Here is a 17162-nt window from a genome sequence, read left to right as displayed (position 1 = left end):
ATTAGCAGTATCATTAAAAAGTTCCACCTTCAACCCTTTATTAAATGGTATCAAAGTTGCTAATCTCAAAATTTTCTTTCTAATCCATACCTCCTTCATTCATTTGTAACTAGAATTATATATATCTAAAAAAGACAATTTTTTGTAAGAAGTACACAAAGCACAATTAAAAATTTCAATTTGGATCTCCAATGGATTTTGTTCAAATCAATATGACGGTTTTCCTCCTTTCTCTGCCACAAATTAGGATCTTTCTTTCGAAATACCATGCCAAGTTAACACACGCTTCTCTCTCACGCCAAAATTTTCAACACCTTATAAGATGAAAAACAAATCCGCAACGAAAAACTCTGCTGTTCAATCTAATAAGTATTGATTGATATCTGGCGAGAAAGCGACATTTATTACCCCGGAATATCAACAAATTCCAGCTGTGATGCACTTAAAATAATTAATTCAACAGAACCCATTGTGTCGCCAACGATCAGAAATTACTTTGACGAGCTGAGAATTTGGAAACAGAAATTCTTTGATAGAAGAAAATCATCAGTGTGAATACGCCTGATGATGCAGTAGTAGTTCTATATCCATTTTTATCAAGGGCATTAAATGGAAGTCATAGATGTGACCTTCAAACCACTCAGGGTGTGTTATTAACACTCTGTACTAATGCCTTTTTATCTTAAAAAGTCTTAGCTTCAACAAAACAGTTTTGTTTTTTTTTAATAAAAAGTTAGGTTATGCCATCTTAATATAAAGAACATCTACGAGACTTACAATGTTAAAGAATAAAATGATATTAAAAAAAAAAACTTCCAAGTTGCAAAGTGGTCTTGTACTAGAAATTGGCTACCTTACAATAAATAACAAGCTTTAGTATAGACTTTCAAAATGATGAAGGCGCTCAACCTACAAAGAAATCACAATTTAAATATAAAGACCATATACGAGACTTTCAATATAAAAGAATGAAATGATATAAAAAAAAACTTTCGAAATTGCAAAGAGGTCTTGTACTAGAAACTCGATATAATAAATAACAAGCTTTAGAACCGACTTTCAAAGTACTGAAGGGACTGAACTTCTAAAAACACAGATACCCAACAAGGAAATCACAATTTAAAAATAGAAAAATATGTCAACAAAACTTTTCAAAATAGATGTTTCTATCTATCTACAGAATATGAAAACGCCGTTTATTATTTCTCTAACCTCTAATTATTATAGCAGTAACTTAACATTCAAAATCTAGAAATGTAGCTTGTTTTATTTCTTTTTTTAATTTCTAAGTAATATAAATAATTGATTTTTTTTTAAAATTAATTAACATAAATAAGCTCACTTACAAAAAATCATGATTGAAATTTTTATTTTTTTATTTTATAGACGAGGAGTAATAAAATAATTTATTTAAATCCAAACTAAATACGTTGAAATTTAGAAACAAAATACAATATTAAGTTTGAAATAAATATATTTAATAAAAGTAAATTTTTATCAGAACATTCGCGGGCTACAATTGGCTGTGGAGTACCCCGTTTAGCCCATAGGCCGCTTATTTTAGTTTATTTAGCTTATTTCGTAAGCCTTTTTGAAATTCAATGATTTAAAAAAATATATTTTTCTTGGAAATTTATTTTTCTTTACATTTACTCAAAAAATGAAGATGACTAAATAATGACTGCTGTCAGCCACCCCCCCCCCTCAGTTCCCCGGTTCTAAAAGTAAATCAGCTAACAGACAGCTTTTACGATTTTATTCTTTATTAATTAAAACGATTTTATTCTGGAATTCAAAATTTACTTATTATAGTTTTCAGAATTTTATTAACAGTTTAATTTCCAAAACAAAATATAACACGGAGTCAGATGATTAGTATGATGATTTGTTATTTATAATATTTTAAATTGTTATTTATACTATTTTAAATTTAAATATTATGATTTAAAATGAAATCAATTTAAGGCATTTTACTACCAAAATGGACGATTCAATTATTATTGGCTTATGTGAAGTTTATATGCTATTTCTTTTTTTTCTTTTTTTTCCCATCAAAATCTCACAAAATTATGATGGCGGAAAATCATATTTTTTTTCTTAAATACCGAATAATTTTGAACAAAAACTACCGCCGTGATTAAAGCGCCATTTCGCGCTTTTAATTTATTTACCTACTTCATTGTTTTATTTTTTTCCTTTTCTTTTTGGGTGCGTTTTCAAAAAGCTAAATTACTCGGTATTCGTGCCAAAAAAACCAAGTTCAAGTGTTGTTATTTTTAAAAGCTTTTGAAGGGTGGGTGGCCGGTTTTCTATCATCGCAGCTTAGAATATACTCAGCTTTGCTTTGTTTCAACTAATGAGGCTGACTCAGGCGAAAACGAAGCATTTGCACTAATTAGAGATTTAATTTTTGCTCTAAATTTATCTAGGGCTTAAAATGACAAATGACTTGGACAGCATTCCTTTTTAACTGGAGATTTAAGAGACGTGGTATAATTTAACAAGTTCATAAAAAAGGAAGACAAAAAAACTTAACAAGAAAATGCATAAGAATTATTATTATTATTATTTATTTTTTTAAATTTTATCAAAATCTCAGGAATGTAAAAACTTACTGTTTTTTTCTTTTTCTCGTGATTACTGCTGCTTTCTCTGTAATCATGTTATGTTAAATATGTTTTCATATGCTATTATGTTAAATAATTTTTTAGTTATAGATGATAAGCATTATTTTTATACATGAACGAAAGTGTATTAAGTTAGTTAGGCAACAGAATTTTCAAAGTTGGCCCACATGATACGAAACAAATATGCAATTCACAAGTAAAATTTATAACAATTTAGTCATTGTAGCAATAATAATACAGTGGTGTTAATAAAATAATGATAGTTTATTATGTAATTTTCGTAATGATAGTATAATAATGATAATGAAAGTAACACTAAATTTAGTGACGATAATAAGTATTTGAATTGGAGTAATGACACTGAATATTATCAATAAAATTTTTTTATCCTTATTACAAATAAACTGAACATACATTGGGAAAAAAGCATGACCAAAACTACCAGAATAAGGTAAAATTTACCGTGTCTCTGACCCTATGGGAACGCCAAAAAGTGCAGTAATTTTTACTGAAGTGCTTTGGAACTGACTTCTGTAAAATTAACTATGAAGTATTGTTTTTAATGAGATACCTTAAAGCATAGCATAAAAACCATTTTTTCGGTTTAATTTACTTTTCAGTTTTGTATTTTTTACTAAATGTGTAATAATAAGAACTATAATTTTGAAAACCAGAATTTTCGGAAAACCGTTACCATATGAACGAAAACATTACAAAATAAATGGTTGAAATACCATATATTTTGGCTTTTAATAATCAGAATTATGATTTTCTACCTGAAATGTCACCATACCGAACGGTAATTTTACCAAAATGTTTATCTCCGTGCCATAAACTGAAATTAGTAAAAATAATTTTAAATAAAAGCAAAATGTATAAATTACTAGCATCTAACTATTAATAACTAGCTGAGTAGTTCTCCATACGGGTGTGAAAAGATTAAACTATTAATAAATCAGTACTGAATAATACTACTGAATCATGCAAAAAACTGTCAGACATATACCAACCTAATTAATAAGACTAAAATAATTCCAATTTATTTAATATTTATTATTTTTTGTTCTTGAAAATGGCTTTACACTGTTAGATTAAGCAGAGCTCGCTTTTCGCTCTATTCAGTATCTTTTGGAATGATGTTATCGCTCGGTCAAAATTTACTACAATTAAGCGACTTTCCCTGGTACTTATACTTTTCGAAGGCCCGTAAAATACATCTTTCTAGAATATCTATATTAAAACTGCACAGTATTAATGCCGTTTTAATACGTACCAAATATACTAATTTTAATTGTATCAGCATATTTGATATAGATTAAAATTGCACCTATTACCATAATACCAAATGTGCCTATTACCAAAATTTATTAAGCACCATTGGCGACAATATTTGGCAACTTTTAAGCACTATTTCTCAATTAATTTTGATTTTCAATACGTAGCTAATTTTTTATTTTAATTGGTACATAATTATCAAAATTAATTATTATCATAAATTATCATTATTAGCGTCAATAATAACAGGCTATTTTTTTAAACGAATTAGAACCATTTCCCCATTAATTTTTCCTTTTAGCATTACTATATTTTTATTTCAATTAGTACCTATTTCAAAATTAATTTTGCTATTTAGTAAATAGTTTACTTTTTTTATTTCAGTTAATACCTATCGCTAAAGTCAATTAAGCATCATTGGCGTCAATATTTGCAAGGCAATTTTTTTACGATTTTCCTAAATAACTTTGCGCTGATTCACCATTGATTTTAATTTTTACTACATAGCTCATTTGTTATTTCAATCAGTAAATATTATTGAAATTAACCAAGCATCATTTGCGTCAATAATAGTACGGCGATTTTTTACCTTTCTCCTACACGATTTAGTACATTTCCCCATTAATTTTGCTCTTCAGTACACAATTTATTATTTTTATTTTAAATACCGTTGATTTTAAATTATTTAATTTTATAAAAGTAAGTTTTAAAAGCTTAATTATAAAAAAATAAACATGTGGTTTCATATTACTTAATAAATACTAATTTGGTGAAGAATTCTGCCTATGCTACCAGGATCACGTTGGTCATTGAGTTTATCTGACATAAAGAATAAAAAAATAATTAAATATCCAAAAACGTGCTATAAACTCTATTTTTGATAACATCGAACTTATAAGGAAGCAAATATTATTGACGCTATATTAAAAATCGTCTGCAGTTTTTTTTTTTTGGCAATGGTAGTAGCTTTAAACCAATGAGAAAATTCCATTTTTTAAAAGTCTCTCCTGAACAATATAATTGAAATTTTTGGACGATTTTTAGAATCGAGATCTGAAATTGCCCCGTTCACCCACTGTCCAAATTTCAATACGATAGAACAAATGATTCTGGAGCTATAAAACACACAAACTCTTCTTTATTTTATTATTGATAATCAATTATTAATAACTGATAACCAATTAAAAATCATCAATTTATTATTAATATTCTTACAAAAGGTTATATACAAATAAATACTAAACTATAGTATATTATTCAATTAAAAAAAAACTCTAACTATTTTGCGGTCTAAAATAAAAAAGTACCATGCCTTTTCAAATTGTACAAGTTTAATTCTTACAATTCATTTAATTGAAACAAAGTTTTTTTTGGATCTCGTGGTAAAATTAATCTATTTTTTTAAATTTAAACAAAGCCTTCGATTTGATTTCAGTTAACATTTTAATTTGATTTGGATTTGATACGAGGTTTATGACCCGTTTTCAAGTTCAAAGATCTTGTATTGTTTGGTTCGTGTGCATTCATTATGCGTTTGACATCACAGGCAAATGTCCTTAGGTTAATGGCCTTCAAAAAAGAACGAAACTTGATATTTCAAACAAATCTACTTTCACTCTTACAAACGAAAATTCATTATGTTTATTTTAAATTAGTTATTTACTTCCCTGGAGGAAACATTACGTAATTGAGTTTATATTCACAAAGACATTCCGCTCAAACACTATAATTTAATTTCACTCAAAACTCAAATAAACTTTTTCTGTTTTTCTCACGAGTAATTAATTTGCAATTTGAATTTAGCATGTGATTACGAATTCTTCATTCTGAAGTTGAATGATGGTTTTAAATTCATTTCAGTTCATTCACTTAAGAAGTGCAGACGATTTAAATGAAATATAATTTGCAGACGATAAAACTTAAAATATGCGGAAACGGAAGTACACAGGTAAAAGAAAACACACACCTTATTATTGCATCGATTTACAAAAGAAACTTTTTGTCCGTATGAGTTAAACATTTTTTATTATTATTTTTCAAAGAAAGTATAATATTTAAAGTGAAAGAAAACTATTCCGCCGTTAGTTTATAGAATAGTTCACGATAACCATTCAACTAGATAAATAATAAAAATGAAAGTGCACCGCTTCTGCAGCAAAGTTGAACGATCTGTACACACTAGATAGTCAAAAACAGATTGTAGAAGAAAAACATTTTGAGATCATAGTTTTTTCCCCCAAGTCTTAAAAAGAAAAAAATTCCATCGTAATCTTCTAATTCTCGTTTGCTTTTTTTCTCTTTTATTTTCATTTCACTTCAACAATTGCATGTAACGATCTTGTTCTTTAGCCACAAGCAGGAATAGAAAGCAATTGTTTACAAAAGCAACTTAGCGGTCAAATACCTTCGAATATGCACTATTTTCGCATGCAATCACCCAATAACTGTTTCTTAGAAAATTGCTTAAAACAAAAGGGATGTTCTTTCGTTGGGGTTGTTATCATCTTCGAAAACTCCTTTCAGAAGTAGTGTGAGATAGAAATAATAAATCACCCACAGATGAACTGCCTTCCCTTTAGTTGTTTCAAGTTTCGTTTCGAGACATAACAAGATATAGAGTTAGCAGGTTTGAAACACGCTCCACTGGTTAATGTAATACTTCAAATAGCAAATAGAACTTGGTGAGGAACATTGTATTGATAAAAGAGATTTCTTTTCTGCAAGACTTAACTATCGTAGCCATCAGGAGATGGATTATTTCTTTTGAAGATCTTAAGATTAAATAATAGGATTTATTTTTACCTTATAAAACTATGATTGATTACACGCGCATCGTAGCTTGACCATGTAAAAGTTGAAATGGAATCTTAACTTTCAGTAATTGATGGTATAAAAAACAAAGCGTGATTGTTTAAGAATTTTCTCCCTCGTTTACAAAGTGCGTGTGGTATTTAACATTATTCATTTTTCTTAACCAATTATTTACAAGCCAAATAATTATCGATTCAAATAGATTCAGCTATTATTATAATTGTGTTTAACTCATAGCATTTTTTTACCATAAAAGATAAAACAAGTTATTTGTCTACTCTGAATATTGATAAATGCAAACTATAAATTATGGATGGATTATATTTTGGATTACTTAATTACGAACATAATGCTTACAAAGGAGTAAATATCAAACTTGTAAAAAGTATAAAAACATAAACTAGTAACACATTTGGGTACAAATTTTATTACGCATAAATAATTTGACATATTATTTGATATTTGTATTATCTTTTTTTTCTGTTTATTGCAAAAAATTTATACAGGTACACAGTAAAACTCTTTTTACTTATATGTCAGAGGTTAAAGATTGTTACCAAATTTTTAATGGTTAATTTAAATTCAATATTTTGTTTCTTCACTGAATTTATTTTCAACAATAAGACACACTCATGTTCTGAAACATATATATCATCTTATTACACATATTTCGGAATAGATGTGTTCAGAATTCCATTATATTATTCTACATTTAATGCAATTCGAGTAATTAACTAATGTAATGTAATTAACTTATAAAAGTGTACTCTTATTAAATGAAATTGATAAATGAAAAACAAAGTAAAAATTAAGAGTAAAATAATAACAATAACATGTAATTTTTCCGAAATTAAAATGAATATAATGTTTTATATGTACTATAGCTTGGCATAATTTGTTTACATCTTGATGTATTAATCTTTTTTTTTTTTTTTTTGTCAGCATTTGAAACTTTTTGAATTAGAGAAAAACATTCTGGTAAAATAGCAGAACTGGTTAGGACACACATTATCAAGCACCTAGCCCCATTTTTAAGGCTCTATCTATGGCCTTGGTTGGAATACCACGTAATTTTGACTCTATCAGAGGAAGTGGACAGCACCTGAGTTAGTACCCTTCTTTCCATACTTCCCCCCAATTTGGTTAATCTAACCTCCATATTACGTCCGTAGCAAATTTGGGCTCAGGGGACAGAGCGTTTGCCTTCCAAAGAGGTGAACCGGGTTCGAATCCCAGTGATCGCTGGTAGATACGAATTCCGCACCAGGCTCGCACCGACAACAGTGCTGACGTAAAATATCCTCAGTGGTAGACGGCGGATCATGGGTTAGAGTACCCTTGCCATCAGGATAAACGTGGCAGTTTTTCGTCGTTTTCCTCGCAATGTAACGCAAAGGCGAGTTAGTTCCATCAAAAAGAAGTACGAAAGCAAATTTCCCCCAATACTTGATCTAGGAGTTATCTTGTCTTCCGAATTGGGTTCAAAATTACAAGGCTAAGGAATTGAACATTAGTAGTCCTAAACCCAAAAATTGGGTCGGCTGTTTAACGACGATTATGAAATAAAATATCTTGCTATATTTACATTATAAATAAAGAATAGCAACTATTCATTTCTACGTAGACCAATGTTACCTAATAGTAATTACATATAAATTATTCATTATAGACTGGTAAAGTAAAATATGGTAATTTCACAGTAACGGTAGATGAATCTCAATGGAAAGGAAAAAAGGAGATGAAACAGTTAAAATATTATACAAAGAAATAAGAGACCCTCATATAGAGAGTAAAAAATTCTGAGAACAGAATTCACTTAGAGACGTAGGGGTCACAATATGTCATCAACCGGTCACCAGACTTCATTGTACGATAAGAGGGTACAAAAAACGGAACAGTATTCGAGAAGAGCGAGACGAGCCATCTGAATATGTAAATGTAAAATCGGAAAAAAAGTTATGCAGGAGATTTTTTTTGTCAAATTTTCTTTTGTTTGATACAAGGATAGAAATTACTAAAACAGAAACGGAACACAACAGAAAGTGTACAAAAATGTAATAATTTTAAACATGCTATGTTTGTTATAATATATAATATATATTGACTATTTTAGTTTTTTCATGTTCCAATGTGTAAAAACGTGAGTCATAAAATAATCAGTTTTATTAAATCCAATCGCTATTTATAAGTGTCAATGTTTAATTCTTAATTGTCTAATTATATAATTCATTGTTTTCAGAAACTAACTCAAAGTTAATTGCTAATTTCTATGTCACAAATTAAACCAACTTTTGTGGTTTAAGACAAGTTAAAAAAAAAAATCTTTAATTGATAAATAAAGTAAGTTGTTAAAAAAAAATCTGAAAAGTTATCTGAATATGTAATTGCAAAATCGGAAAAAAAGTTATGCTGGAGATTTTTTTTCGTCAAACTTTCTTTTGCTTGATACAAGGATAGAAATTACTATCTCTCTAAAAAACAGAAATTGCACAAAAATGTAATAATTTTAAACATGTTATGTTTATTATTTTAGTTTTTTTTATGTTCCAATGTATAAAAGCGTGAGTCATAAAATAATCAGTTTTATTAAATGCGATCGCTATTTATAAGTGTGAATGTTTAATTCTTAATTGTCTATTTTATATGATTCATTGCTTTCAGAAACTAACTCAAAGCTAATTGCTATGTCATAAATTAAACCAACATTTTTATGGTTTAATACAAAGTTAAACAACAACAAAAATTTAATTGATGAATAAAGCAAGTTGTTAAAAAAAGTTTTATCTTCATCAAAGGTAACAGCCAAAGCCAAACCTAAAAAAATTAACTAATCGTTTTTCACTAACTTATGTCATATCACTAGCACAAAATACTAATATAATTAAGTTTTTTGTTAAATTTAAAAATTTCGTAACGTACTTTATGGAGTAATTAATTAGTTAGTAATTAAGATACCCATTGTTTGTTAGTTGATAAGTTTCTTATGTTGATATAAGTATGTTAATATTTAATTTAATTAAAAATCTTTATTTAAAAATTATAGGTAACAACCTTTTTAATGTATGTGTAATTCACAACCATTGTATGCACTGTTTCGTTAATATTTATGCATCTAATTTTTTCCACAAAAATTATTTAGACAAATACTTTTTTCGATAGAATTCCATGTTTTAAGAATGTATGAAAATCAGTTTTCGCACTTAAATAATCCAAAATGAATAAATAAATTATCAAAAAATTGTTATGTAACACAGAATAAATCACGAGACCCAAACACGGAAGAGAGTTACAGCAAATTGCAAAGATTTAAGAGAACATTGTGAAATCCAATTACCAGTAATTGATTATTCTTTTATGAAATCCATGCGTTACTTCCTTTTATTATTGATCCACGATTTCGCTATGCAAAAAAAAACTATTCTAAAAAAAAAAGTCACGGCAAAATTTATTTCACACTTCTTTCGAGTTAAGTGATAAATATTATTTTCTAAACAAACAGAGAGAAAAAAAAAAGAATAATTTTCAGATCGCGAATCCCGGTAATGAGAAGAAAGGGAAAATTTAGAATAAATCAAACCAAAATCAATTCGCGAACGAATGTTTCCAAGTGACCAATAATCCTCGAATGATTTATGGATCAAACAACGAGGTTAACGAAATAAAACAAACTTAATAAACTGATTTCACCCAGTTTTTTTCACTGACTGAGAAGAAAAAGGGCGAAAGTCAACTCATCGGGCCGAAGACAAGCTATTTGAATACAACAAAAAAAGAGTAATAAAATAGGTCAGCTTATTCAGAGTTTTTATTTCCCTATTATAAATACAAAGAATATAGTAAATGAAATATTCAGAGCAAGCCTGCTCATAGCAATCTTATTTGACAGTAATTAGGTAGCAATTGCATTATTTTGCATTCAAAAAAATTATATAAAGAATTGTTTGATTGATCTTCGACTTAATAATTTGTATCAAAGTATAGTTTGAATTCGGTTATGAAAATGGGACCAGAAAGATAATTTAACAAAATGATAGTTTTACAATGGCAAGATTGACAACATAACACGTGCCTGTTTCTAATTAGAAGAAAAACAAATTTTAAAAGATGCAAACACTGTGTATGCTAATTCTTATGCAAATTCGTTCAAAATATAAAATAATTAAGCGTTAAAAATAGACAGGTACATACATTATATCTTTCTAAATAATTTACATCAAAATAAAAATTACACTAGCCTTTATAAATAAAACTATTCAATATTTACGGAATTAGTTACATACCTTTTAACTATACAATAAATTAATTTTAATATAATGAATCGATTAAACAAATTGTGTTTTTCTTTTACAAATAATTAGTACCGTTTTTTTTTCTTCAAAGTAATGTTATACGATAAAAACTGAGTTTATTTAAATAATATTTATGTTAAAACGTCAAAACTAATCTTTCAAAGAAAGTTAAGAAAAAACTTGAAAAATAATTTAAATCTTCATTCCTTCATATCAACATATTAACTAAATTCAACCATTTTTTAAAAAAAACTTGTTTTAATTTTTAGTAAAATGAAATAGTATAAATATATTCTTAATAGTTAACTTAAATTATTAATAATTCACGTCATGTTAAAAGCATTCATTTTTATAAATTTATGTCTCAAACAATAAAAAAGGGTTTTATTAACAATTTTCTAAAAATTTAAGAGGCGTTAAAAAATTTGGTAAAATTAATTTTTTAAATCTTAATCTGCAAACTTTTTAATCTAAATAAAAACAATTACAATTATAAATGAAATATTTAAAATAACTTACCAATTGAAAACAAAAACATATTCGAAAAACTATGACAACATAAATGCGCATCTAAACAAATTACAGTGCAAGGAATGTGCACACAAGAAGCACGTAACACAATATTATAAAATGATTCATAAAATACGCAATCAGTTAAAAGCAATTCAATCAAAGGATATTACTATCAAAGGAAGTGGAAAGTAATCAATAAATTGTCGCCAGTAACCAAACATTTCTCAGGTGTTAAAATAATAAGTGTTCATTTTGTCGCCAATAAATCATAAGATTTCGTATATATGGATGGTCACTGACCACTAGCAGAAGCCGGATGTTACTCATAAACACTCATGTCCACTATTATGTCCATCGAACAGCTGGACTACGGGGATTTCCTAAGGGGGCAGTGACCCTTCTGCACCTGGATCTCTTACGAGAATCTTAAGAAAATATATAAATATAATGGAACATAAATAAGATTTCTATTTTGGGGAAAGGTTTTTTATTTCCTCTAGTGCAATAAAAGTTTACCTTTTAAGACATATATAATTCTTACATATTCATAACATGCTTGATTCTTGCATAGCCATAACATTTATAACATAATTATATATACTCAAAATTTCTCAAATAAAAACAAAACCATGTTTAATATTTATCTAATAGTTATTTTCAAAAGAATATAATATTTTAAGAACAAATATATATAGTAAGGCAATGTTTAAATAAAACGAAACGCTACATTAACACTATGCCATGAAGAAAAAGGGTAAAAAAAATATTTTAATGTATCATCATTACTATGAATAAGTACATAATTAAATACTCATATTAAAGAAATTAAGTGCAGTTATTTTTTTAATTAATTAAAGTTTTTTCCCTTTCTCTCATGTTCATTCCTTTTTAGTTTTGTTATTTTAGGGAATGTTAATTTCGAGGGGGAAAAAGTCATAGGAATGAGACTAGATATGTAATTTTCAGAGTTTAACATAAATGAAACAAATATAATCATGCTTAGTTCAAATAAATCTTCCTACAATCAGAAAAATTTAAAACATGTTTTAAAATCAAAAATTAAATCATCCATCAATAAGATATTAGTTTGTAGCAGATGGTTTTTTTATCATAAAATCTTAAATTTACAAAATTTCCCTTCTTTAATTTTTTCCTTTTTCAGAAGTAATTTGGGTTTTATAGGTACTGAATTCTATTCTAAAAAAAAAAAAAAAAAAATACTTAAAATCTTCTAAAGTTAACAATTTTTAAAATAGCTTATTTAACTTTTTCTGTATCTGTAAAAAAATACCTAAAAAAACCTTTTCATCCGCGATCTATAAAAACGCTTATTTAAAAACGTACTTAAATTTATTTAAAAGCTGTTTTAGTTTACATTCTATAATAAAATTTGCTTCTTTTTTTTCGCAAAAAAAAAGTGAAAATTTGAAAATAATTAATATTATAGTATAAAAAAAAATCGAATTAAAAGCATAAATTAGAGCGGGGAAAAAAAGATAGAATCTTCCAGCAAATTCCAGAATCTTCTATTTTCTTCGTCAACCAGCATGCAACATGTAATCTGATTTTCTTCCTTTCCTTTGTACTTAACTTTTCTGTAAACATTCTGTGAAAGAATACCTGAAAAAACCTTTTCGTCCGCAATCTTTAAAAATACTTATTTAAAAACAAACTTAAATTTACTTAAAGCTGTTTTAGCTTACATTCTATAATAAAATTTGCTTTTTCTGAGAAAATTTAAAAATGATTAGTACTATAGTATCAAAATATAGAATTAAAAGCATTAATTAGAGCGGGAAGGAAAAAAAAGATAGAATCTTCCAGAAAATGCATTCTGAAAACATTTCCCTCGGCAAACCAGCATGCAGCATGTAATTTGATTTTCTTCCTTTCCTTTGTAACTAAAAGTCAAAATCCGATTTACTTACATTCCGTCTCCATGCAGTAGCGTGCCAGGCTTATTCGGTTACAAAGAAAACATTGCTTCCTCAGTTAAAAGTCAAAAACAAGAAAAGACCACCCCTCGCAGCTGAAAGCGCATAAACAATTGATTTCAAGTATTCCACCAGAGAAAGGGAATTTTACTGAAGTAACATACATTTCGCTTTCCTTATTGAAAGTGAGGGAAAGAGAGAGTCTGGCCAAAAAGAAAAAAAAAAGGACACAACTGCAGCAAAGACTGATGTCAAGGTCAGTCTTCTCCTGACCGGATGTTTTTTTCCAGTAACGACCCTTCCGGTTTTTAAGTGGGAAGAGAGTAAATAAAAACAAATGATCTTTTAGACCGAAGCAAGACCCACCTGGTTCCTCAAGTATAGCAGATGGTATAGTTCTGGAGTAATGATGCGGAGTCATTTGTTAGATTGTGCACCTCTTCCCCCGCACTCGAATTTAGTGCTATGGGTTGGTAGTTTGTTCCATGTAGAAGAGGGGACTCCATATCGAATATTATGCAGAAATTATATAAGTTTATAGCTACACTTACGACGCGGTTAGGTCTTGAATCAGAGTGCGTAGCCAAATTATTCAACAAAAAATAAGCACTTTTCAAGCACTAAAATAATATTTTTAATCACTTAGAAAAAACACAATTCGGTAGAATTGGTAAGTTTTTGACAATTAACGGTTTTATCTGGTTTTAACAGTCATGTCAAAAAATTTAAAAAAAACTTTCGGCATTGTTTTTGACAATTGTCAAAATTTTTGAATTATGTAAATCGAATGGCGTTTTCTTACACTACGGACTGACGATACGCTGAAATAGATTGGGGTTGAATTAATTGTGAAAACGTTGAATAGAACAATGTGAACGTCTTTCTGCATAATTCGTAGCGAAAATCAACATGGTAAAGGAAAAATCTCAATATGGAAAAGGAAAATTAAGCACTTTTTAAAAACACCCAATGAAAAAAGCACCTTTAAGGGCTTTTAAAAAACGAAAATCAAAAATTTGCACCTTTAAGCACTTTTTAAAAACGCTACGCACCCTGTTGAATGTTTCAAAGTAATTCAAAACGCTTATTTTAAGTTTTTTTTTCTGGCGAAAGGTGTTTTTAAACCTTAGTGATATATTAATGCACTCTTGGAACGTTGAACCATGAACCATCTTGAGTTTTTACAAATTCGTTGCTATCTGCATAAAGCGTTAAATCGAACCATGTTTTTGTCTGACAATAAATTTAACCATGATATCACGTAATCAAGTTTAAGATGCATGTTAATAAATGAATTTATCACCAAATTTAGGTTGCACTAAATTTGAACGATATTTATGCATCAACGAATTCCAAAGTTTCTACGAATGTATTTTCGAGGCTTTTTGAAACCATAAATTGTAACTACAAATTTAATTTATTTATTGATTTTATGGAGCATAAATAATTTATCTATCTGTAATACAAGCTTGACTGACTAAAAAAAATTCTGCTAATTCTGAGAGAAATGCCAGTTTAAGAGCAGGTTTAAGCGGATTTCACAAAAGAATATTCAACAATTGTTATATTTTGTGAAATTTGGATCACAGCTTGAATTGGCCAAAACCATAAAAAAGAATTTTTTTTAGTATACTGACTGTTTTACGGCAGGTTTAAGCAGATTGCAAAATACAACTGTTAGATTCTCTTTTTTTTTATTTATTTTTTTTTTATTTTATGTTATCTTGTTGAATGCTGCAGACCCACTAAACAATTGACGTTTTGCGTTTAAGAGCAAGACGGTTAAGAGTACTATATTTCATTTCCCGAGAGCTCTGTGAAAACTACACATTAATATACATTAACATACACATACACATTAATTTACAAGTTTGCTATTTTAAACAAACATATAAAGTTGATAACAAAGTAGGGTAGATTTCGCAAAAATACAGTTGTATCTTCTGACTTAATTGTATAATTTATGTGAAAACCACCACTAAGTTTAGTTAACTTTTCCTTAACATACACTTATAAAATTATGAATTTGATTCTAGGCTATTTATTAAAAGATTTTTCTCTACAAAAAAACAAAAAAAAACAAAAAAAAAACAAACAAACAAAAAACATTATTGAAAATAATAAGGAAATTTTTAGAATAATGTAATTCAAATAATAATAGCACTACTCAATGTATGTAGATAACAGTTAGTGATCTACTTAGTCTCAGAATATAGTTTTGAGGTTTCTTTTTCCTTTCAAACTTTCCCTTTATGCACTATTACTGCCGCTCTCACTTGATTAGTCTAGTGTTATTTTTAACAAACAATTGCGGTTTTCTACCAAATAGAGCCGACGATTCTTCAAGTGATAGTTACAGTTAAGGTTAACGGACTATTGTTGTTCAACGAAGCGAGGATAACAGTGAAATTGCTCTAATTAGTTAGAAAGCAAGAGAATGAAACGGATTGAAAGTATTCTATAAAAAAAATAGGAATAGTTAAGATATTTTTGAGGAAGATCGATATTTTTTTAGATAAGGTGCATAATTCTATAAAAAAAATAAATAAAAATAATAACTGATAGCGAGATATTAAACTAAATTCCTTGTAATGATAATTAAAATGTAATTAACTTGACACAAAAACGAGGATAATAATAATAAACTATAATTTTTTCTAAGCTACAACACTTTTCGTATAGTGATAATATACACATCTAAAACATATTTCAATACCCATTGGTATTACTTATACATTCAAAATATTATTATACATTGTTGGAAGTTTTAGAGCTTATTAAATTATCATAACAATCAAAATTGCCATGTTGAATCACATTATCATGAATATTAAAACCCTTTTTAACTTGATTATATAATATGGTTCAACTCTAACAGAAATAGAGTTCAACTTAAAAAATTTTTAAGGTTTCAGACTAATTACACGATCAGTAAAGCGTTACTTTAAACAAGGCTCAAGGTACCAAAAATAAGAGCTCAACACTGAATCGATTTTTTTAGAGCTCACCATCTCTATATGATGTATATGTTGTAGGCTAATTGAAAAATTCGTCGCTTTGCAAACTGCCGACCTCACTTGGCAATGTGTCACCAGGGCTCAATGCAATAAGCATAACAAATGGTGTAAGAAGTTTGCAAAAGGCAAAATTTTATAATTAGCCTATAGAAGTACGAACTTAACAAGATTGCAATTTAATAATCATAGTATTATTGATATACTATAATAGCTTTAATCAGTACAGTATTTTGATAGAATACAATCTGTAACCTTTACACAGTGACCCTTTAAACACGTGACACAAAAGTGATGAATAATGACCTACAATTTTCCCAAGACATAGCACCTTCTGTTATTCAGCCTAGTATATTACGCCAGACACCCAACACCTTTAAATGGTTATTTTTAGTATCAAATAAATGAAATGAAGAAGCAAAAAGAAATACAAGTCATACCCGAGTGCAAAAGCCCCAGTTGAGAAGGGGGGAATTACAAAAAATATCCCGTTTTATTTTTAAAAATCGGTTGCAATATGATCAATTCCTAAAGCTATACCCATAATACCCTTCGTTTCACGGTTAAGGTTATATCCGGTTTCCAAATGTCTCCTCAACACCCCCCGGAAATGACGTCTGCTGAAGCTGGGGAAGGAGACGTTTGCAGGGAGAGCAACAGGTGACGATCTGCTTCCAGAGGGTGGGTGGACCCTGTGCC

At 28.3% G+C, this 17162-nt stretch overlaps 1 protein-coding gene across 11 annotated transcripts in view; it reads right to left on the bottom strand.

The window, feature by feature from the left end:
* LOC107437715 (solute carrier organic anion transporter family member 74D) overlaps window positions 1-17162 on the bottom strand; it is a 262945-nt gene that overhangs the window by 52869 nt on the left and 192914 nt on the right. Inside the window, exon 1 of one of the 11 annotated variants that reach the window (XM_071184719.2) lies at window positions 13444-13636. The exons of 9 other annotated variants lie outside the window; for them this stretch is intronic. The gene's annotated coding sequence lies outside the window, so the exon portion shown is untranslated. Of the gene's footprint in view, window positions 1-13443; window positions 13637-17162 lie in introns of those variants that run through there. One more of the 11 variants, XM_087153597.1, reaches the window with a different exon arrangement.

This window comes from Parasteatoda tepidariorum, chromosome 10 (genome assembly GCF_982258835.1).
Source record: "Parasteatoda tepidariorum strain Cologne lab strain chromosome 10, Ptep-v5.0, whole genome shotgun sequence".
Taxonomy (NCBI): domain Eukaryota; kingdom Metazoa; phylum Arthropoda; class Arachnida; order Araneae; family Theridiidae; genus Parasteatoda; species Parasteatoda tepidariorum.
This window is presented reverse-complemented; position numbering and strand designations above follow the sequence as displayed.